This window comes from Phoenix dactylifera, chromosome 11, assembly GCF_051530095.1.
Source record: "Phoenix dactylifera cultivar Ajwa chromosome 11, Ajwa_hap1_PhDact_Kaust_v1.1, whole genome shotgun sequence".
NCBI lineage: Eukaryota > Viridiplantae > Streptophyta > Magnoliopsida > Arecales > Arecaceae > Phoenix > Phoenix dactylifera.
In genome coordinates, this window is record NC_143200.1 from 27,681,041 (window position 1) to 27,689,783 (window position 8,743).

The 8,743-nt window shown below is 37.9% G+C and overlaps 1 long non-coding RNA gene across 2 annotated transcripts; it reads left to right on the forward strand.

The window, feature by feature from the left end:
- Positions 1-3,857: 3,857 nt before the first annotated feature.
- Positions 3,858-8,721, forward strand: LOC120111290 (uncharacterized). 2 transcript variants are annotated; one of them, XR_016397851.1, is made up of 3 exons: positions 3,858-4,471; positions 5,496-5,663; positions 8,531-8,721. It is a non-coding gene; the product is annotated as an uncharacterized LOC120111290 (long non-coding RNA). The 2 variants fall into 2 exon arrangements; XR_016397850.1 differs by lacking the exon at positions 8,531-8,721 and adding an exon at positions 8,172-8,215.
- Positions 8,722-8,743: the final 22 nt, after the last annotated feature.

An 8,743-nucleotide genomic window follows, 5' to 3' on the forward strand; every position in this document is an offset into this window, starting at 1 on the left:
CGATAATCCCGGATAACGGTCCGAATAAGTAAAATAGAATGCACGCCGGGTTTATTCTTCCACCTCTCTCCGTCACCCCCGCATGAGACTGGCAGCCGTGAACGCGACGGAGTTTGCAATGGCTGCTTGCATGCCAAGTTCAGCATGGTGCTGAAATTCTAAAACCTTATATTCATGGACTCCGTGCCTCTTGTTTTTGCTACCATCCGAGGTGTTTCCCAATTTTTTTTTGTCTTTCTCAAGTTCACCAAGCAAGCCTCCTCCTGCTTACAAAATTGCTATTGGATTTGTTGGCATAATTTTAGAAATTATTTATTAAGTTGATCTAATATCAATTTATATTATTTTTCTTTATTAGCATGCTCTCGTTAGAATAATTTTAGAAATTACATAACAACCTATATCATTCATAATATATTTTTTTATTAGCATGATTTTATATCATCGTATATTATTTTTTTTATATAGAATTCGTACATAAATATATATAACCCCTGAAATATACTGGATGTGGTAGAACAAAGAAATAAAATCATTTTTTCCTCTTTTTATCTTATTTTTCTTTTTTTATAAATATTTCAACATAGTATCAGAGCCACCAATTACCTAATCTGCTGTCATCTCTTCCGCCTTTGCTATGGTCGTCGTTGTCATATCTAAAAACTTTGAAGATCCCTTATTGCCGATTTATCGATCTCTGTTTTGTAGTGAATTAACATCCAAAGATTCTCTATTTTTTGGTAGATTTGCAAATCTTATGTTTCCCTGTAGACCCTCTCTTTACTAGTGAATCAACGTTCGAAGATCCTATATTCGTTTGTAGATATGCATATCCTCTATTTTTGGTAGATTAAGATCTGAAGATCCGTCATTTTCTAATGGATATGCAGCTCCTCTTCACAATTTTTTTTCTCAGTTTCAGATCTTCGGTCGTCTCTCCTCACTATCGCTCGACCCCTTTCTCTCCATCTCCGATTTTATTTGATGCCTTCGGCTCCTTCACCATTTAATTTGAGGTCTCTTGCTCCTTTTTCATTATGCCTCCATCTATAAGGATCGTCGACCTTCGATTGCTTTCTCTCCGAGCTTTGTCCTCACTGCAACTACCATCTTTTATGCATCTTCTCGCTACAATATAGGTAAGTTAATCAACCACATGTGCAAACACATTAGTCTATCACGTCAGTCACACACATCAACAGACACACCAATTTATTATGTTAGTCAGTCATGTCAATGGACGTATCAGTCTATTGCGTCAGTTAGCTATATCAACATTGCCAAACATATCAGTTTATTGGGTTAGCTTCCTGATTTGCTACATCAGTTTCTAAGCTGCCATGTCAGCTTCTGTTCCGTTATATCAAATTCTATATTGTCGCATTACCTTAACATATCAGTCTGCCATATTGGCTTTTGAGTTATTATGTCAACTCTAAATCTGCTACATCAGCTCATGTTCTGCCACATCAGGCTTTGTGTTGCTATATCAGCTCTTGATCTACCACTATGTCAACCTCTGCACTGCTCTATCTACTCCTAGTCTATCACGTCAGCTTCTAAGCTGCTACTTCAGCTCTTCATATAGTACATTAGTTTCTAGGTACATTTGTGATTTAGTTTTTAAACTCAAATTGGCACCTAGAATACCATCTTGAGTTTGAGAGGGGATGTTAATATAATTTTAGGGATCATGCAACAACCTGCATCATCTATAATATTTTTATTTATTAGCGTATCCTATATCATCTTATATTATTTTCTTTTGTCAGCATGATTTTGTTAGAGTGATTTTGGAGATCATATAACAATTTGTATCAACCATAATATTTTTTTTATTAATGTGCTCTTATATCAGCTTATATTATTTTTCTTATATAGAGTATGTACATGAATATATATAACCTCTGAAATGCATCGGATGTGATAGAACTGAGAAATAAAATTATTTTTTTTCTTTTTTTTTAAATATTTTAATAGGATTATTAGTGCAAGTTCCATAGGATGGTAGGACACAATATTTATAGCTTAATCTACGCTATGGATGTGACACCACCGGTTGAGTAAATAATTTACTTATGTAATTCAATTTCATTATTCCATGAAGTTATTTTTAATCCATGGATTTTACATCAAAAATATAATTAAGCTTAAGCTCTTTTAGAAATAAGATGAAATTTAATATTTTTTTAAAAACTAGATATACTACGTGTTGCTGGAAATTGGATCCGGGGGTGACCGCGGACCGAGAAGGAGGAGCTCCGGTTGCGGGCACGGTGGCGGGCGACTGTCTTGGGCAGACCTGCAAAAAGCCTTTGGCCGGGGGTTCCGACGAAGGACCTCCGATGCTTAAGTCAGAGAGGGGCTTTTTAATGGAGGGAAAGAATGGAGATATGTTTTCTTGGGCCGGAGGAGAGGAAGGAGATCCCCCCTAGAGCTTTTCCCCCCTTCTTATAGGAGGGGGTGCAGCTGTTACCTGCTGTCGGGTGTGATTGTGCGATTCAATGAATTACTGTAAACGGCCCGAGATTTCGAGCTAGCTAGCGATCGGTTGAGATCGTGTGTATTCAAGCGCTGATAGCCATTGAGGCGGAGATTGCGGGATTTGATCTCGGATACGTAGGGCTTGATTTTTGGTGGAGTGGGGGTCGGTTTCCTCCTTTGACTGGGTCTTTCTTGGCCTTGAGATCAATCAAGCTTAACTTAGCCGAGACCATGCTTTCCGAGGACAGGCTTTTCGAGGTCGTGACTGCCAAGGTCGTGAGCGCTGTGGTCGTTCATGCCGAGGTCGAGCGCACTGAGATCGGGCGCGCTGAGGTCGGGCGCATTGAGGTCGGATGCGCGGTGGTCGAGCATGCTAAGGTCGGGTACGCTGTGGTCGGGCATGTTGAGGTTGTGACTGTCGAGAGCATGCTTGCCGTTGTTACGCTCGCCGCCGAATTTCGGTGCACGTGCTCTAGGTGATCCACTTTTTCCCTCAACACTACGTAAATATTGTATAAATATATCCATAAAAATTAGCATGCAAAATATTCATAAACTGAAAGGGTGAGAGGTCTAACTAGTGACCGCTATCACAAGACTTTCTGATTGGTCCCATGTTGAGGGTAGGTTTCATCATCTTTTACAGGATTGCTAAAGATTATTGCGATCACCACTATTTTTTGAGGTTTCACATATTTACAAAGAAGCGGACAAAGCTAGTAGATTACTTAACCTTGCAAATTAGATAAGCAATTTCCTGTCAATCCATTTGTCAAAAAGCGGCGGCACACAGCAAATGGAGCTCATACCCAACAATGGGGAGAAACGAAGGCTCCGCGCCAAACAGCATCGCAAACCATTTCAAAAAGAAGATGAGAGAACGGAGAATGGGTAATATGTTTCGATACCCACGAATCCACAAAATCTGGATAGATTTTCAAGATCATGGAGACCCAAGAACGACTCTCAAACTGGATCCCAAACTGAAACCCAAATCTTGAGCCGTGTAAGCACAAAAAAAAAAAAAAAAAAAAAAAGGAATCCAACTTTCTATTTGTATTTTGTAGTAGTCCTTAATCATAAAATTTGAATCTGCTTGTTAAAAGCTGTAGTATCTAGTTATTAAGGATTACATGTAAGTATACCGAGAGGTTATTGAGAGAGTATGATGCCTTCTAGATTGTACATGTATATCGTCAGGAGATGAACTGAGCTGCAGATTGGATTGGTTTTTTTCCTTCTTACCACTTCGGTATCTGTTCTTCAGTTTTGGTGTGTATTTTTTTTTTTAAAGACTCGTGCGGTGCTCACACAAAATTAGTGTGTCCCTGCTCAAAAAGAAGGGACCCTCCACCCCTTGGAACCATTATAAGCGGAGGAAATTTCAAGAGACCACCCTTCCTTTTTTGGGCTGGGGCTCCTTCTTGCTTCATCCATTCTCGATCATCTGGCCGGCGATCTTTTTGAGCGATTGATCAAAGCCTCTGCTCTCTCTCACTCCTCCCTTCCTCCCTCCGCAGCCCATCCTTTCTATATATTTTGGGTTATTGGCCGCGATGGAGAAGAAGAAAGGGCTCGCGCTGGTCTTCTTGGTGGTCTTAATTGGTGTTCTTGCCTCGGTTCGCTGGCAAGTGGGTATCGCTTCTTCTTCTAGTTTCGTCTTCATATATTTTCATTGGGCTTTCTTGATTTCGATCTCGAATCTTTCTTTTGTTTCACTGGGGCTGGTCGGTGGGTTCTTCTCCATTGCATTGTCTGCTCTCTTGAGGCGGTTGTGGTTTTTGATTGCCAATGGTTTGGTTCTTCTGTGTTCATCTCCTTCTGATTTCTTTCTGGGATTTTTCGAGGTTCTTGTCATTTGATTCGGTTCTCTTCGGCGATCTCCGGGCGCCCGGTGATGAAATTCGAGAGTGGGTACACTGTTGAGAAGTGTTCGATGGGAGCAAGCCTGGAATCGAGCCGTTCTACGTTAAGGTGTCTCTGAGCGGTGAGCTTCTGGTTCTTGATTCTGTGAACAGCAACATTTACAGGATATCTCCGCTACCATTGCCCTGATGTGGGTGGGCTTTTTTTCCGATCTTCTGTTAGGTTTGCAAATTTGTTCCCTTGTTGCAACTACGTTGGTTTCTGATGGTGAACATTCCATAATTTCCGGAAAGTCTGTCATTTTAACTTTTTAATATAACTGGACTTTAGAAGGAACTTTCAGTTTTGTGTTGTTAGTCTGGTTATTCACAAGAATCCATTGAAGCCACAGATTATTATGTCGATCAATCCTATTATCCTATATGAGTTTTACTACTTTTATTTAAACTTCTGAATGAACCCATCATGAATAAGCTGGGATTTTCTTTCTTGTTGGTTTGCTTTTGAAGTACTGTTGTTTGGATTTAATTTTTATGATTGTTGATAAAAATCCAAGGTGTATGTGTATAGAGTCCATAATCTTCTTCATTGCTTTTTGAGAATAGTTACTGCTCATCTTCTGTTTTCAATACCAAGGTCCCAGTTTACTTAGAAGTTTATTCTGAAACATCCGGGCTTGCCCGGTTTCATGGTTTTGATGCAACTTATTGTTTTCAGTTTGTTCACCCTTTCCTGAAGATTGTGATATCCTTATGCTAGCTGAGAAATCCATATGGCTTTATCTAACAAAGTATAACCTTATTCAAGGCCTTCGTATTGAACTGTCTTAACAGTTGATTTGGATAGGATATCACGACTTTTATAAAGTATAGGCAACCAACTAAGATGGTACCAGTCCTTGTCTAGATCAGTTCTATCATCTTCATGAATGCCTTTATCGTTATTATTTTGCTGCATTATATTTTTAATACATAGTTTCTAGTAAGTTTATTCCATAAATGAGTCATTTTGAGTTCTAAATTCTTGTCTGCCTAGATCCTCTCAAAAAAAAAAATATTTCTGTACTATTTTAAATCTTCTAGCTTTCTATTTGAAGTATCTATATTGACCATAAACATCTTCTCCAAACTTTGGGGAAAAAACAGACAGCAGACCAAAGCTTGTTACCGGTTCAGCAGAAGGTACCGGGGTCATGTTGATGGGAAACCACGAGAAGCAAGGACGAACCATCCAAAGGGATTTACAGTGGCTCACAAGGGTAACATCTATGTCTCAGACATTGTGAACAAGGCAATCAGGAAAATCAGAGACAGGTAAACCAAAAGGGCTTTCTTATACCTTAATCATAGGATGGTTATTTTCTTGACAGAGCCTGGATTTATGGATGCCACGCACCTAGTATATCAAAATGTAATGTTTATGTTTTTTGATTAATATTTTTTTACATAATCTCAAGTAAGGGCAGATCATTTGCACCTGGTTAGCCACTTTATATCTTTGGAATTGCACAATTTAATGGTACCTTGAAGCTATAATTTACATAATCTGCTTCATGCCATGCATGTTTGTTGGCAATTATACTGATGTTCTGAAAGAAGGATTTCCAAATGGGAGTCATTTTAAATATTTAGTACGGACTGAGCTTGTTAGCTAACTTATTGATCTTTGAATTTTTTCAGTCCTATGTTTAAATGCCAAATGGAAATCTTTTGCACCATAACTGAGAGAATCATTGGTGTTTTTAATGTTCCTCGCTTGCTAACCTTTTTTGAGAAAAGGGAGGTGTGGACCACCCAATTTTCATTATGCTCCATAGTGGGCCTTGTTTTAAAGGGATCGGATGATGATGTTCTCTTGATTGGTTCAGTGATAAGCAATTCCTATAAAAGTATTTTTTAAGCAAACACCATTGTACTATCTAAAAGTATTTTTAGAGGCCTAGAAAATGCTTTCTGGCTCCCCAAAAGCTTGCTTTTGTTATGCTCATTAGATGCAAAAGGTCTTGTGGTGGTTTTTTGCTATATAAAGTCTATAGTGCTTTTTATTGGCAAAAAAAAAGTCATTTTGTGCCATACATTTATAAATAATTTATATATTATAAAGTCAATTTGAATGCTAAATTTCCTTAGAAAAAAAAAATGAATTATGGTGATTTCCACATTGTTATGCATATATGCAATACATGTGGAAGAAAAATCCAATCTCGCCTATCTCCACTCTTACTTTTTTTGAGAAAATCTTAGCTCTCAAATTTGGAAATTTTCACTATATTTTCTATATGTTTAAACTATCCTAATTCATGAAGACAAACATGAGAATAAGATGCCTTCATTTGACACACATCTTAAATCAATGTCGAAATTATCACTGCCAGTGTAGTACATAGGTCTCCTTTCATGTCAAGTGGTGTGTCACCATACACTATTTCACCCAACTAGCCATTATACATTGCATAAGTCTTTCCATGGAATATCCACACAAGTCATAAGGCGTCTTTAAAAATAAAAAGTTGTAGATGCTTCCATATGTGGTACTAAATAGACATGAGCAAAACCGGCTTGGCTCAGCCCAACCTAGCCTGATTTTGTTGAGCCCGGGCTTAGCATTTTTTAAGCCAACCAAGCCATGTGATTAAATATATTTTATTATGAGGGTGGGTCTTGGTGCAATGGTAAGATTGCCCCACTGTGACATGGATGTTGCAGGTTCAAAAGACAAAAACAACCTTTGCACGCTCCTTAGACCCCATTATAGCAAGAGCCTCATGCAATAGTGCACCTTTTTTTATGTAACTTATTATATATTCATATTATTTTAATTTGAAAAATATAAAAAAATGGAGACTAAGCATTTTCATCAATGGCTTAAACAACTCAGTGGATATGGACATGGATTAAACAAATTTCAGCCACTGCATTGTCTCTATAGTCTATGTATGTATTCTCTTTCTTTTTTGACATGCTCTGATTTTAATCATTAATCCTCCTGTATGCATGTATTCTTTTTTTTTTCTTGTTTTGCATGCTCTAATTTCTATTATTACGTTTTAATCATTAATCCTCCTTTGCACTTTTATTTCTTTTTTGACTTCATGTTTAGTTTGCAGAATATGTTGTCAAGTTTTCGAAAGAAAAAGGAATTAGATCAAAGGCCCAATTCAATTTATTGAGATAAACCAAGAATATCTGGTCAAGTTGAACTCTTTGTTACTGTGACTTCTTTGATCGGCATAACCAGACATCTAATTTTCAGATGTCCAATTCTTTTCTGGTAACTGCAGCCTCTGACTTCCGCATTTTGGTCATTTAAGGGCCTGTTTGGTATTGTTTTGTTTTTTTTCTTTCCCAAGAAGAAAAATGAACCGGATTGATGATGAAATCTTTACGATTTATTTTTTCAGAAAACAGTAAAAAATATAAACAAGGAATAGCAGAAGTTTTGTGCAAAGGTATCTTCAACAATGGTGTGGAATAGCAGAAGTTTTGTGCAATTGTATCTTCAATAATGGTGTTTTAGTAATTTGTAGAAACAGAAAAAACAAAATAACAACAATGTCAAGCAGGCCCTAAGCCTTTTCTTGCTTTGTTTTTTCCCAATAGGCAAATGGCATTGCTGATGGTGTTCATTTTTTAAGAAATATTTCTACAGAATAATTGCTTAGTAGGCTCTGTTTGAACTAGCTTTTCCTAGTGATAATTGACCATGTTCATAGGGCTCCAACATATGACTGGAAAATAACAGCTAAAAAAACACTTGAAGCATGAAATAATAAGATAAAAAATAAAGGCAATTTCAGTTTGAAATCGTCAATCTTTTTGTAGGTGTTACAACAATAGCTGGTGGGAGGTGGAATAGAGGAGAGAGGAGGGGGGGGGGGGGGGGGGGGGGGGGTCTTGCATGTAGAGGGGCCAAGTGAAGATGCGAAGTTTTCTAATTGTTTTTAGATGGTCTACATCAGTAGTGGCTGCTTTCTTGGTTGTAGACGGGAAACCATGCAATCCGGGAGATCCAGAATTTTGATGATTGTGTATACAGTATGGAACTGTTCTTCCTCTAGGTAGAGAATACCATTATTCATACCTTGCACTCTCTACTTCTTATCTGACGAGAATGACTTGACGCATAGGCTTCTGAGTGTTCTTTCATAAGATCACTTGACAAGTCTGAGTTTACATTGCAGGAACTGCAGTGCATTTTGCTGCTGGTTTCTCAGGCTACATGCTCGCATTACTGCGGCGACAAGTGGGACAGATGGTCAAAGGATAAAAGTAGATGCATTTCAGAATCCCTGTTATGGTCGAAAGTCATATGAAGCATGTTCTCTTAATGAATTTGAAGCTCATCTAGAGTTGCCTTTTGGAAGAATATATATATATGTACAGAACCGAGAGAG